We start from the raw sequence: 16,427 nt of genomic DNA, 5'->3' as shown, positions 1-16,427 counted from the left end.
GGCTTCAATTGTTCTTTTTCTAGTTCCTTGAAGTATAAAGTTAAGTTGTTTATTTGAGATTTTTCTTATTTCTTGGTCTAGGCATTTATCACTAGGAACTTTCATCTTAGAATGGCTCTGCTGCATCCCATAAGTTTTGGTATGTTGCTTTTATATTTTCATTTGTCTCAAGATTTAAAAAATTTTTCTTTTGATTTCTTCTTTGACCTTCTACTCAGCAGGATGTTGTTTAATTTCCACATATTTGAAAATACTCCACTTTTATTCTTTTTTAAAAATTTTTTAACATCTTTATTGGAGTATAATTGCTTTACAATGGTGTGTTAGTTTCTGCTGTATAACAAAATGAATCAGCTATACATATACCTATATCCCTATATCTCCTCCCTCTTGCATCTCCCTCCCACCCTCCCTATCCCACCCCTCTAGGTGGACACAAAGCACTGAGCTGATCTCCCTGTGCTATGCAGCTGCTTCCCACTAGATATCTATTTTACATTTGGTACCACTTTTATTCTTGTAATTGACTTATAATTTCATACCAATAAGGTCAGAAAAGATGCTTGATAGGATTTCAGTCTTCTTAAATTTATTAAGACTTGTGTTGTGGCCTAACTTATGATCTCTCCTGGAAGAGTTCCATGTGCCCTTGAGAAAAATGTGTATTCTGTTGCTTTTGTATGGAATGTTCTGAAAATATCTGTTAAGTCCATTAGATCTAACATGTTGTTTAAGGCCAATGTTTCCTCATTGACTTTCTAACAGGATCATCTATCCATTGGTGAAAGTGGGGTATTAAAGTCCCTTACTATTATTGTACTATCTATTTTTCCATTTAGGTCTGTTAATATTTGCTTTATATACTTAGATGCTCTTATGTTGGGTGCATAGATATTTATAAATGTTATATCCTCTTCTTGAATTGAGCCCTTTATTATCATGTAATAACCTTCCTTGTATCTTTTTAAAGTCTTTGTCTTAAAGTCTATTTTGTCTAATACCAGTATGCTGCCCCAGATTTCTGTTGGTTTCCATTTGCATGGAATATCTTTTTTCATACCTTTATTTTCAGTCTGTGTGTCCCTATATCTGAAATATGTCTTCTGTAGGCGACATAAAGATGGGTCTTGATTTTTATCCGTTTAGCTACTCTATGTCCTTTGATTTGAAAATTTATTTCATTCACATTTAGTAATTATTGATAGGTATATACTTATTGCCATTTTGTTAATTGCTTTCTGGCTGTTTTGTAGTTTCTCTGTCCTTTCTTCTCTTGCTGTATTCCTTTTGATGGTGATGTTCTGTAGTGCTATGCTTAGCTTCCTTTCTTTGTGTATCTACTATAGATTTTTGCCTTGTGGTTAACATGGGGCTCATGTAAAACAACTTATAAGAGTCTATTTTAAGTTAATAACAACTTAAGTTGGAATGCATCCCAAAGCTCTATATATGTACCCCCACACACATTTTATGTTTTTAATGTCTTAATTTACATCATTTTATATAGTATATCATTAACTAATCATTGTAGTTATAGTTATATATACTACTTTTGTCTTTTAACCTTCATACTAGACTTATAAATGATTAATGTACTACTTTACAACATTAGATTATTCTGAATTTTACTATATGTTTACCTTTACCAGTGAGATTTGTATTTTCTCCCTGTTACTCTTTACCAAGCACCTTTCATTTCAGCTTTAAAAAGTCCCTTTAACATGCTTTGTAAGGCTGGTCTAGTGGTGATGAACTCCTTTAGCTTTTGCTTGTCTGGAAAACTCTCCTTCAATTCTTAATGACAAATTTTATTCTTTTTATAGGTAGTTAGGTGTAAGTCTTTTTTTGTTTCATTTCTTTTTAGTAGTTAATTTGGGATATAAAGTTACTTTTACTATACCTTTGTCATTCTATACCTTTTGATATGGTAGTATCATTTTTATTATTGTATAAATTGTCACTGCTGTTGTTTTAGATTTTCTCTTGGTTCTTATGGTTAGAAAATTAAGTTTTGGTTCCCATGGTTGGGATTTGCTTTATTTTACTGTGTTTTAATGTTTAACTTTTTTACATTATGGAGAATTATAGATTTTAAGGTTTTATTTAAGGTTGAAGAGATGATTGATTTTAGCAAATGTCCCTTGACAAAATATGAAAGTCCTTCTTTCCTTTGTAGGATAGGAAGTTAGTTATATCTTTTTATTTAACTTTATTTATTTACGCAAAAACCTTTTATTTCTTCCTCTCCTTGTTTGTGTGCTTCATCTGTTAAAGATTGAAAGTTATCTGTTATATCCCCCACTATAATGTTTTCAGTAATTTGTGCTTTTTATTTGTTTGTGTATGTCTATCAACCTCAGAGGCAAAGGACTGAGTGAATCACATACCTCAATACACAGTGCAGGATCACTGATGGTCCTGTAAGGCCCTACTCTCTTTGTTTGATTTATATATTTATTCCTTTTAATCCTCATTTTCTATTCTACCTGTTCCCCTCCCCCATCCCAAGCTCAATTCTAACTAGTTTGGCAGGTGTCCTTTGGTTTGTATATATGCCTGTGAAACATGAATTGTTTTATGTACATTGTTATTTTTTAATTTTCATAAATGGTAACATAAATTACATCTTCACCTGTTTCTCACTTTTTCACAAAATACTGTGCTTATATGACTATCAATTTTGTTGTTCAAAATTGGCTTGGTTCTCATTAGTAGTATGTATGTATCTACCATGTTTATCCATTTACTCTATCAACAATGGGCACCCAGATCATGTTCAACTCCCTGCAACAAATCTGCATAAATTTCCTTATATATTTCCCCTTAAAGACCTTACAGACTTACTTCTTATAGAGGCAAGAGAAGGATACCCAGATGGAAGGATATCAATATACTTAATTTAACAGATTTCTCAGAAGCATTACACAGTCTGCACTTCCACCAGCAAGGCATGAAGATCCCTATGTCTCTAATTCCAGCCAACATTTGGCCTTATCCAGCTTTCTAATTTTTGACAGTCTGAAGTGTATAAAATGATATCTCATTTTATTTTTCTGATTATTAGTTAGTCTGAGTGTATATTTAAAGGTTGAGGCCTTTTAAATTTCACTTTTTATATTTTGCTTGCTTTCACCTTTTGCCTTTTTGGAATTGCTATTCTTCTTTTGTCTTGTTCATTTGCAAAGCTTCGTTTACAGTCTAGACCAAGGGTCAGCAAATCTTGGTCTCTGGCCCAAAACTGACTTGCTATCTATTTTCATACAGCCAACAGGCTAAGAATGAAGTTTACATTTTTAAATGATAGGGTAAAAAATGAAGAGAATAATAATACTTTGTGACACATGACAATTATATAAAATTAAATTTTAGTGTCCATAAATAAAGTTGTATTGAACATAGCCATGCTCATTCATTTACGTATTGTATGTTGCTGGCTTTATGCTACAATGACGGAGTTTAGAGTTTAGTTCCAACAGAGATTATATGACTCACAAAGCCTAAAATATTTACTAGCTATCCCTTTATGGAAAAAGTTCACTGACTTCTCATCTGAAAGAGTCTCTGATTGATTTCAGACATTGTTAATTGTGCCATCATGTTCCCTAATCAATAGCCATTATTTTGATATAATCAGGTTAAGCAATTAAAAAATTTTTGTCTGATATTCCATGCTTTAAGATTGTTTAAAAAGTTCATTTCCACTCCACTGTCACAAAGATAGTTTCTCACATCATCGATAATTAGTTTTATAATTTAACTTTTACATATAGGTATTTTATAAACCATGATTCCATCTTTGCAAATTATATTAACAAATGAACTTATTTGAATTTTTCTCTGTATAGTGAACCAACTTTCCCCAAACCATCTAATAAATTATCTGTTCCTTCCGTTTAGTACATTAATGTATGATGCCATCTTTATCATGTGTTAAGTTCCTATATGTTCATGGGTCTGTCTCCAAGCTTTCTCTTTTGATCCATCTGTCCATTTGTCTATTTACTGGTTATTATATAATAACTGGAAAAGCAAGTGTTCATCTTTGCTTTTTTTTAATGTAGGTCAACTTAGTTATTTGCAAACTTGTATTTGTTCATGTAAATTTTAGAATATTTTTGGCTTTTTCTTTATTCCACATGGATTTTTTTTGGATTCAGTTGAGTTTATAGATGAAATCGTGGAGAACTGATATTTTTATAATGCTAAGTGGACTTATCCATAGAACAGAATATACTCCATTTATTCAGGTAATTATCTACATACTTCAGTGAAGTTTTGTGTCTTCTTTTTTTTTTTTTTTTTCGGTACGCGGGCCTCTCACTGTTGTGGGCTCTCCCATTGCGGAGCGCAGGCTCAGCGGCCGTGGCTCATGGGCCCAGCCACTCCGCGGCATGTGGGATCTTCCCAGACTGGGGCACGAACCCGTGTCCCATGCATCGGCAGGCAGACTCTCAACCACTGCGCCACCAGGGAAGCCCTTGTGTATTCTTGATAAAGAAAATGCCTAGGTACCTTAAGTTTTTGTTGCTATTGGAAAGATATATATGTACTGTATTTTATAGTTTGTTTTTGCTATTATAGAGGATGCCATTGGTTTTTGTATATTGAGTTTGTCTCTGTCAACCTCGCTGAACTCCCTTACTCTTCGTGTTTTTTTAATTTAGTTGGTTTGTCTAGGTAGATGATGAGATTATCTGCAAACAACATTTTTATATCTTGCGTTACACCTTAGTTCCTCCTCCTCCTCATCATTGTTGTTGCTGCTATTATTATAATACTTTATAGTATTGGCCAGGCGTTCTGGTACTATGTTAAATGACACTGTTGTCGGTGGACATCCTTGCTCTTTAAAATGGAGTAACTTTTAAGTTTTCCTGTAAATGTTCTGTTTATCATAGTTGGGTCTTCTGTGTGTGGGTGTGAATATAAACTTTAACAAGTTAAGGTGGTCTCCTTCCACCCTAGTTTGTGATTTTTTTTTCTAATTTGGAAGTTTTTCAAAAAATTTTTGTCTTTATTGAGGCAATCACATTACTCCCTCCTTTTTATGTGGCAACTTACATTGTCATTTTTTTATGAGATATTATTCACATTTCATAAAAGTCACTTTTAAAGTGTACAGTTGGGTGGTTTTTAGTATATCTATATATCTGTGAAACTACTACTTCAATCTAGTTCTAAAACATCTTAATCACCCCCAAAGGAAACTCTGTACCCATTAAGCAGTTACTCATTGCCCTGTACCCCCAGCCCCTGGCAACCACCAAGCTGCTTTCTCCATCTCTATGGGTTTGCCCATTCTAAACATTTCATATAAATGAAATCATACAATATGTTGTTTTTCATGTCTGGCTTCTTTCACGTAGCATAGTATCTTCCAGGTTCTTCCGTGTTGTAACATGTATCAGTACTTCATTCTTTTTAGAGCTGAATAATATTCCATTGTATGGATATACCATATTTTGTTTATTCATCAGTTGAACATTTGGGTTGTTTCTACATTTTGGCTTTAATGAAATATTTGGCTACTATAAACATCTGGATACAAGTTTTTGTAAGGATATATGCTTTCATCTTTCTTAGCTATATACCTAGGAGTAGAATTGCAGAGTTATAAGTTAACTATGTTGAACTTCTTGAAGAATTGTCAAACTGTTTTTGAAAGCAGCTGCATTTTTTTCATTCTCATCAGCAATACATGAGAGTTTGCACATCTTCACCTTCACTTATTTGTTCGTCTTTTTTATAACGGTCATCCTAGTAGGTGGGAAGTGGTATCTCATTGTGGTTTTGACTTGCTTTCCCCTAATAGTTTTTTGTATATCTTCTTTGGAGAAATATTTCTTTGCCCATATTTTCATTGGGTTATTTGTCCTTTTGTTGTTGAATTTCAAGAATTTCTGCCAATCTGGATGCCTTTTATTTTTTCTTCTTGTCTAATTGCTCTTGCTATAGTCTCCAGCACAATGTTGAATAGGTGTAGCAAGAGCAGACATCCTTGTCTTGTTCCTAATTTTAGGAGAAAATTTTAGGAGAAAGACTTTTGGTATCTCTAAGTATGAAGTTAGCAGTGAATTTTTCATAGATGTCCTTTACCTGGTTGAGGAAGTTCCCTTCTATTCCTAGTTTATTGAGTGTTTTTATAATAAAGGGTGTTGGGTTTTGTCAAATGCTTTTTCTACATCTATTGAGATGATAATGTGTTTTTAATCCTTTATTCTGTTAATATGGTGTATTATATTGATTAATGGTCATATACTGAGCCAACCTTATATTCCTGGAACGAACTGAACTATAACTTCCTTTGATTAATAGCATATAACAGAAGAAATGTTATACCAGCTTAGGCTTAGCCCTTAAGAGTCTTGGAAGCTTCTGCACTCACTCTCTTACAGCCTAAGGCACCAGCTAAAAAAGTCTGACCTTCCAGACAGAGAGGCCCAGCTTGCATAAGATACCAAACATGCGAATAAGGTCAACTTGGAAACTCTAGCCCCAAATAAGTGATCCAGCTGATATATGCTAGCCAATAGAATAATGAGAGATGATAACCCCCAAATCCTTCTTAACAATTCAGAATTACAGCCTTGCTACTATATCTGACTATAGCCCAAACTGTCTGCAAGCTCTGCCTTTGGAGCAAGGGTGGAGAGTCTCTTGACACTCAGATAGCTAAAGATAAAATGTCCTGATGCCCATCAAGGATGGGGAAGGTAGTCCTTATGAAAAGTTAACAAAAGATAAAGATGCTATTTGAAAAGAGAGTTCTAATACAATATATTCGCAAGAAAGTCAAATATATATTTGAGTAGAGGGGGATCCATGGTATTTGTTCAGAAAAACAAAGGAAACGTGACATTGAAGACCTATAAAGGGACCTATAAAGGAAGTAATACACTGAGAATAATTTTTGCTTAATTTTTAACTAAATATATGACAGGAGGGTTTTTTTGGTGGGGGCGGGGCTTATGGATGGGCTGATTTTCTCTTCTTTATAATTTATCACTTTTTCTGTGGCTGTTTCTAGTGGGTAGAACCAACTGTAAAATTATGTTGTAATTTTTTTCTCAGTGTATCTGGCTCCTCCTCTGTGTCCTTTTTGCTATGGGCCCTTTAAAGTTCATTGTATCACTGGCAGTAGGGCGGAGGGTTGTTTGTAAGACTGGGACTTGTTTGTACTCTAGGATATGCATACTCTGAAGACATCTATGACTGAGTATTGGCACTGTGACTAAGACCGGTCTGGGTAGGAATCATTTGTCACAGAGGATAAAAAGATTCTGCAATCAACATGATTCTATTCCAGATGATTCTATTTATTATCAAGGTCAAGTGAGGTAGATTCCATCAGTATTTGTAGGGTGTCCAAAGTCAGACTGGGTGAGACACAGAATGTTTCCTATTATTAATACATTCATAATAATTTGACATTTGTATATAATGCCTTTTGTAGAATATTTGAATTTTCAATGTTTAGTACTTTTGGAAAAAATTTAAAGCAAAAATGTCAGTTTCCTCAATAATTACTCAATGTCAAGAATCCTTCTTTATCTTTGGTTTTCAACAGTTTGATCATGATGTGTCTAGGTGTGAATGTATTTGAGTTTCTCCTACCTGAAGTTTGTTGAGCTTCTTGGATGTGTAAATGTATGTTTCTCATAAATCAGGGGGTGTTCAGCCATTATTTCTTCAAATATTCTTTTGCCCTTCTCTCTCTTTCCTTTTATTATTTGTATGTTGGAACACTTGAATGCATCCCACAGGTCTCTGAGGCTGTATTCATTTTCTTCCCTCTGTTCCTCAGTTCTATTCTTGAGCTATCTTCAAGTTCATTGATTCTTTTTTCTTCCAGCTCAAATCTCGTTTTGAGTCCCTATGGTGAAATTTTCATTTCAAATATTGTACTTTTCAACTCCAGAATTTCTCTTTATTCTGTCTCTATTGATAATCTCTACCTGGTGAGAAGTTGTTCACATACTTTCTTTTAGTTCTTGAGGCATGAATTCCTTTAGTTCTTATTTTAAACATATGTATTTTAAACATATTTAAAATAGTTGATTAAATCTTGTCTATTAAGTACAACAACTGTGTTTCTTCAGGAACAGTTTCTATTGACTGATGGTTTTTCTGTGTATGGACCAACACTTCCTTGTTTGTTCCATGTCCCATAGTTATTTTTTGTTGAAAACTGGACATTTTGCATAATGTGGCAACTTTGAAAATCTAATCTTCTGCTCCCTCAGACTTTGTTGTTACTATTTTTTGTCATTGTTGGTGTTTGTTTGCTTAGTGATGTTCCTGAACTATTTCTGTAAATTCTGTGATCTTTGTTGTGTGGAATCACTGAAGTCTCTACTCAGTTGAAGCTCAGATTATGATTGGACAATGATTTCCTTAAATGCCTGGAACCAATAAGTCGCCCAGTCTTTGCCGAGGGTCTGTGTGTGCATGTTCATACAAGCTTTCCACAGTCAGCCAGGCACTTTACAACTCTGCCTTACCCTTTATTTCCTTGAAGTCAAGGTCAGCCAGAGGTAACTGCAGAGGGCTTTCTCAGGTCTTTCTGGAGCACGTAGACAGCCCTGAGCATGCGCACAACCCTCGACATATGTGCAGCCTTCTAGATACCCAGGAATAGGTGCGAACTTTTCAAAGCCTCCTATGCCTATTTTCCACATCCATATTGATGGTCAGTGGATGCTCAAAGTTGAACGTTTCTCTTGAGAATAGTTCCAAGGGGTTCCTCACTTGGCTATGACTCTCTGGTATAGGCAGTGACTCGTTGGCTGGCTGCTTATTATCTCTTCCCTCCACACTTAGCTTCTGCCTCTAGTGGTAAATGTTCCCTTCCTTCTGCAGCATTGCTCTTCGAGCTCCAGAAGACTGGCATCAAGCTCTCCAGTGCTCCTTAAAATTCCTCATTAGGCATAAAGGGACATCTCATTTTTTTTTTTAACCTACTCGGGGAGAGGAAAAAATTGCTATTCTAAAATTTTTACCATGAAAGTTTTCTCTCCTTACCTTTTTAACCTGAAGATAATTGTCCTTGATGTGGTATTGGGCTGAGTGTTACCAGCTACTTCACAACTGTTTCAAAGGTATTTACTCCTTCACTTCAGAATAGGTACTTCATTTTGTTCTTGGCCTCGGGGACTCTTTTAAAATAGATAGAAAGAGACCCATTTTAATATTCTACTGTATATTCAATATGATGCTAGTTATGTTTTCTAATGACAATGCAATGAAATTAGAAATTGAGAAGAAAATGATAGTATAATTTTTCTTTAACATCAGTGAAAACTTTCTACGTGGCTCTAATAGTTAAGATAGCACAGTATTAGAATAGAATTAGATGAACAGACAAATAGAGAGCCCAGAAACAAGGTCATATATACGTAAGAATACGTACTATGACAGAAGCGTTAATACAAATTAATGAAAAAGAACAGAGAATTATAAATGGTTCTTGGGAAATTGATGATCTAAATGTAAAAAACAAATTGCTACCTTATTTCATATATAAAATCCAAGTTCAGGTAGATTAAAAAACAAATTGTAAAAATCAAAACTTTAAATTGTTAGAAGAAATTATAGAAGATATTAAAGCCTCAGACTAGGAAACATTTTTAACTATGACACCAAGAACCTGTTTCATAAAAGTATTGTTGAATAATTTAAAATATTTGTGTAAAAATATCATCAAAATTGAAAGTCAGTTAAAAAGTAGACAAAGGAGATTAAAAAGATAATTTTCTGAAGAGGGAATCCAAATTAGCAATATATATATGCTCAGTATCATTAGTGAAAGAAAATTAAAATAAGACTCTCTTTTATATCTATTACATTTAAAAAGTCATGCGATAGCAAGTGTATTGGTTTGCTAGAGCTGGTGTAACAAAGTATCACAACTACATGGTTTGGACAATAGAAATTTATTGTTCATAGTTCTGCAGCCTAGAAGTCTCAGATCAGGTTGGTAGGTTTGGCTCTTTCAGGGAGCTATGAGGGAGAATTGGTTCTATGATTTCTCCTAGCTTCTGGTGGTTCTCTAGCAATCTTCGGTGTGCCTCGGTATCTGTTACATCACCCCCAATCTCTGTCTGCCTTTATCTTTACATGGCTTTCTCCCTGTATGTATGTCTCTGTATCCAAATTTCCTCTTTTTATAAGGACGTCAGTCATTGGATTAGGAGCCTAGCCTACTCTAATATGATCTTATCTTAATTAGATTCATCTGCAATGAGCCTATTTCCAAATAAGGTCACATTTGAGGCACTGGTGGTTAAGACGGCAACATAAATTTTCAACATGATTTTTTAAATGAATTTTGGAGGAGGACACAATTGAATCCATGGTATCAAGTATTGCCAAGGATGTGGAGTAACACAAACTCTCAGTCACTATTAGTGGAAACATAAATTAGTACTATTGATTTAAAAAGTAATTTCAAAATATCTATTAACAGTGATGATACATAACTGCAACTCAGAAATTTTACTTCTGGATGTCTGTCCTAGAGCAGCTATTATACAGAGACAGAAGGTGATGTGTTTAGGGATGCTCACACTAGCATTGTTTGAAATAGAAAAAAATAAGAGACTGGATAAATGGACAATTGAAAACGAGAGAGCTGGTACTTCATGTTTCAACAAGGATAAGTACCAGAAGTAAGAGTTGAATTTAAAAAACCAAGTTAGAGAGTGATTTATATTCTATGATAACATATATTTAAATTTTATCTATACATATGGTCTATAGCTATCTCTCTATATAGGATTAGGTATATAAATCTGTGTTGAGAAGGATACATAGCACCTTCAGGATAGTGGTTTTACTGAGGAGAGAGGGAAGGGGATGGGATTTTCAGAGCCATCAGATGGGCTGTAACTATATTTAATGTTTGGTTTTCTAAAAAATATAATAACCAAAAGAAAATATGGAATAATGTTAATATTTATTATATCTGAGTTTGGGCACATGGGTTTTCATTACACTAGTCTAATTTTTCATATGTTTGAAATAGTTTATAATGAAAATATTTTTTAAAATCTCAGCAGGGTGGAATAATGTGCTGACAATGACAAGATAAAAATAGGAGAGATAAATTTTTAAAAATCCTAACCTTAAATAAAATAGAAACCACAATAATTGGATATATACACAGTAGGGGGCATGTGGGTTAAAAGAAGAATTTATTTAAATCTCTGATTTGATTTGACTATAATTTCGTGTATCAATACTACTAAAACTTGCCAACAAACCTAATTTGTCCTAAAGCTGAATGGTATGAGTGAAATGTCAGAAACAGAAAAATGGTAGTACTATTCAACTTTGCTTCAGTCAAAGCTTATGCTGGTCAATTTTATAGAAACTGGAAGCTGTTTAGAGGACAAGGACCAGAATGATGAGAGGAACTCTTGAGTTGTGTCATGTGCCTGGCTCAGAGAAGACAGAGTTCAAGATGGGCATGAAGTCTTCCTCATCCTTGCCTATTGCTGTCTTATAGAAGTAGGATTTGGATATAGTTTTCTGGGGCCTGAAGGGTAGAACAATAGCCAAGAAATTGCAAGGAGATGATTACAAACATGTTTCACCTCCTCACCATAAAGAACTTTCCAGTAGGACTGGCCAAATATGACATTCCTCACCATTAGAATTGCTTAAGCAAAGACTCTGATTATTTGGTTGTGAAGTGTTTGTTGCTGGCTGGACTAGAACAGTGATTCCAATTTGGAGTTTCATGGACCAAACTTCAAATGAATAATTGGCGAACCAACAAAAAGTTTCCAATCTACTATTTTGTTAAGCAAGATAGTTACAGACAGACAAAAAGCATACACAGATGTTATTTTCACCATTACTTTAACACCAAAATTAATGCAGTACATTCTCCCAGAATATTTTTTTTTCTTCTCAAGAAAAAAACATTGGCCACTTTGCACTATTTTAAAAAAATACATATTTAAATGTTTGTTTTCAAATAGAGGAAAATATAGACATATTTTTGGGTTTTGTTATATGCTATGTAATCATTTCCTTGATTAAATAAATCAGTTTGGGAATTCATACATATAATTGCATACTATGAAGTGGAATTTAAATATCCAAACTATTCTTCAAATTTATTTTTGTTTATAGTCATGGTCAAACATACTTCTTGGCCTCGAGGTGGAAGTAAATTCCAAATGTTATTTCTCTTAATTTAGAATATTCTACGTGGGCTGAGAAAAGCCAAATAAATCAGCTAATATAGTTCTAGCCTCCCTTTTGTGCCTTTCTTTTTAGGCCACAACAGGTCAGGATCTGACAGGTCTGCTACAAGGAAGGAGTAGGGCAATGGTCTCCAAATAGTTGCTTACAAGAAAGACCACACAGCTTAGAAATAGGGACAGAAACGCCACCAGTTGAATACATCCAAAACCAGGGGGAACATGGCTCTAAACGTCTGCTTACAATGAGGACCTCCAAGGTCAGAAATCAGTAAGATCGTTCTTCCTCACAGATTGGGCTGATCCAGGGGACACTGATCTAAAAACAGTGTTTCTTATTCTCTGCACTTAATATTTTGGGCCCTAATTCTTTCTTGTCAAGGACTGTCCTGTGCAATGTATGATGTTTTGCAGCATTCCAGGCCTCTACTTATTAGATGCCAGTAGCACTTCCCCCCCACTCCAACTGTGACCATCAAAAATGTCTCCAGACATGCCAGATGTTCCTTAGGGACCAAATTGCTCTCAGTTGAGAACCACTTGTTTAGAAGACCTTTAGACTCTTCCCAGACTGGGGATGTTAGGATCAATCTTCTTGAACTGACCTGATGTATCTAAAAGAGGGTTTCTGATAGTAATTCTAGAATTACTCACTTGTTTTTATGATCTTTAAGCATAAATGAAAATCAGAAAGGGCATGAGGGTGGGCAGTTTTACAGACTGTCTCCTATTTAGTCAGAGATATTTCTTCTTTTGGACATGGATATAAATATCTGGGAACAAGTTTCATCTGCATTTGAGTGTAGGGAAACTGGTGAACCTTTAAATACCATAGCTGCCCTTTTTGTATTATCAGTCTTGACGAAGGCTGTGGCCCTTTTATCATGCTGTTTCTTCTTTTTAAAAAATTACCTCCAAGTATTTGGAAAACATTTTTAAAGTTTTGTAGTCTGACCATTACATTTTCATCATCCTCCAAAAGCCATCATGAAGTTAACTTCATTATTTGGGGGAAATCCCTACTTATGTAGGCAACTTTCTCTCAGACATACATATGGCTTCTCTTATTCTAGGTTTGGCTTTCTGCCTGGATCAAAAGTAGAAACTGATCTGTATTTGCCTTTGAGAAAGGGATTTGTGATCTGACTTTTGTTTGCCAGTGCTGTTGCAACCACATACTACCCAGATGTAAATAGTCTCTCATTCATCGCAATGGAAAATTATACTTTGCAGATAAAGTTTTAGTGTGTCTATACAAGGCACCATTGGGACATGTGAAAACAGCAAAAGGAATGAAGTACTATACCAATTAAACGAATATTTTCAGGGATTTGTTTTCATTATGCAGAGAATAAAGAATGCAGAGGTTAGAGCAAAGCATAATTTGCATGAAGATATTATTTAGTGCTAGAATAAGTAGTTCATAAAATAAATTTCATATAGGCTACAATCCATCTCAGTTTCAAAATCATCTCAGTTTCTTGATAGAGCTGTGTATGGTGTCTGGAGCCTCTGCTTTCCAGAATTTCGACTCTTGCTTGTGCTCAGAACCCCAGTTACTCCAATAGGAGAAAGAAATCTAAGGCACCAGTTAAGGTAGATGAATGTTCAGTGATCTGCTTTGTAGAGGTATCTCAAAGAAGGTAGAGCTAGTAGCCCAATAGTTCTAAGATCTCCTAATCCCATGCATTGGAAATCATTAACTACTTAGGAAAAATGGAATGAGCTAGACTCAGAGTGGTGGGGGTTTTTTGCTTATGTATTTTGTTTTGATAGTGAATGGGGCAAGACTCCTTGTTTTAGATACAGATATTGCCAGAGGCAAAAACAAACAGACAATTGAAAAGCAAATTTTAATATTTAAAATCTCCCCTGTGGCCTGATTACAGATTCATTCCCTGTGGTTCATTTCCCTTTGGGGTGTCTGGGAGTGAGGAATGCCCTTTCAGGAAGGTCAATGTCACCACCAGAGTTTTGGGTTGAAAGAGCTCTACTATGTATTCTCTTATGTCCTTTTCTTAGGAAATTAAATGATTGTGATCTCATCTCTTGCTGTTTTGCCCACACTTTTCCATCAGGAACTATCTGAATACATATTCAAGTCTCATTTTGTTGTTTTGCTCACAGTTGTAGGAAATTTCCCAGTTATGACTTGTACAAATGTCTTTGACTTATTTTTTATTACTCTTTTTTCCCCTGCTTTTCAGATGCTGAGAATTTAATGATCATTGTCTTTGTTTCTTTTTTTAATTTTTTATTAAAGTATAGTTGATTTACAATGTGCCAATCTCTGCTGTATAGCAGTGACTCAGTTATACACATACAGACATTCCTTTTTTTTGTATTCTTTTCCATTATGGTTTATGACAGGATATTAAATATAGTTCCCGGTGCTATAAAGTAGGACCTTGTTGTTTATCCATCCTATATATAATAGTTTACATCTGCTAACGCCAAACTCCCAGTCCTTTTATATCTGTATTTCAAATGAATGTGAGAATTCACTGTTGGTTTCAGGACGGTTCTTTGTGTGACCCATAAGCTACCTTTCTGCTAAATATGAGGGTTTTTTATTGCATTCTTATAAATATCATACATGCAAATCCTATTTTTATAGTAACCGTACTGTTATCAGATTTTCACTTTATTTTTCTCTTAGGTTCTTCTTACATGAGGATAGAAAGCTTTTCTGCTCTCAAACTGGCCATGTGGCCCTTTGGAGCAAGTGTTACTTCAGGATAGATGGTTATTGATAAACCAGCATCAGTGATGGTAGCCCCAGGACTGCTTGAATATCTAAGAGCTCAGTGGGAGCATGACAATAATAGGAAAATGAGACCCACAGAGAAAGTGAGATAGGCAGATAGGAAGGGGGTGAACTCTGATTCTGATGTCTGCAAAAGCAAGATGGGAGAAATGAATTCTCTTTCCGGTGACACTAGGGAGTGAGAGTATAAATGGGAAGAGCACACAGCAAGAGAGTCAGGGATTATTAGCATACGATAAAGTTATAATAAAGCCTTCTCTACAGAATCAGTCCCTTGTACCCTCGTTGACCTAGCCTCACACCATGAGGAATCTGATAGACTGACAAAAAGGCAGATTGCCAGCTTCTTATACAAACTACTTATGTTCATATTAGTATATAAAATATCCTGGTCTACATTTCATATATTCCCAGGAGTGTTGGAAGAACAGCCAATTTAAAAAAGGTCTGTGAAATAATTTCCACGGAAATTCATCTCAGAGGGCACTGCCATGGGTCTTACACCAAGAATTTCACCTTATTGGTGGTAAGCCATTCCAGGCTTCTGTGTAACCTCTTCTACATATACTTCTGTAGCACCTGGACGTGCTGCCTGTTTTGTTTACCACTATACCTCTAGTGTCCTGAACAGTACTTAGCACGTATCAGTCCCGCGATAAATATTGTTGAAAGAGACCGATATTCAGAGATCTTAAGTATCTCACTCAAGATTATACAGCTCAATCTAGCAATCATCAAAACAAAAATTCCAATCCAGACCTATCTGGCTCCAAATTCACGCATTTTACGTTCACTCATGCATAAGGTAATTCAATTAATGTACCCTTCTTACCATTTTTAGCAAGCCAATTATGCAGTACATCAAACAGTACACAAAAGCTCTGATTAAAATGTCATGTAATATTCAATACGTATAAATAATTGATGTGACTTTATGAAGTGTAATAATACCAACATGGTGAACTCACTGTTTAGATTAAAAACTAGAATGTTATTGACATCAGTGAGTTATGTGTGTATTCCTCCAAAATTCCATTCTTCTACTACCATTCCAGATAACTAATATATTATTCCCTATGCATTTTTTATTTTGTAAATATGATCATTTTATTAGAATTGTGACCTAAAACCTATATAGTGGTAATTATTATTTCAAGTTCTGGGGTTTTTTTTTTTATTAAAAAAATTTTTTAAAATTTTATACTGGAGTAGAGTTGATTTACAATGTTGTGTTAGTTTCAGGTCTACAGCAAAGTGATTCAGTTACACACACACACACACACACACACACATACACACATATATGCTTTTTCAGATTCTTTCCCCATTTAGATTATTACAAAATATCGAGTAGAGTTCCTTGTGCTATATAGTGGGTCCTTGCTGGTTATGTATTTTATGTATAGTAGTGTGTATATGTTACCCAACCTCCTAATTCATCCCTTCCCCCC

Source organism: Delphinapterus leucas, chromosome 17 (assembly GCF_059928025.1).
Source record: "Delphinapterus leucas isolate spDelLeu-1000000601 "Yukka" chromosome 17, BTC_Dleu_Yukka2, whole genome shotgun sequence".
In the NCBI taxonomy this organism is placed as follows: Eukaryota; Metazoa; Chordata; class Mammalia; order Artiodactyla; family Monodontidae; genus Delphinapterus; species Delphinapterus leucas.
This window is presented reverse-complemented; position numbering follows the sequence as displayed.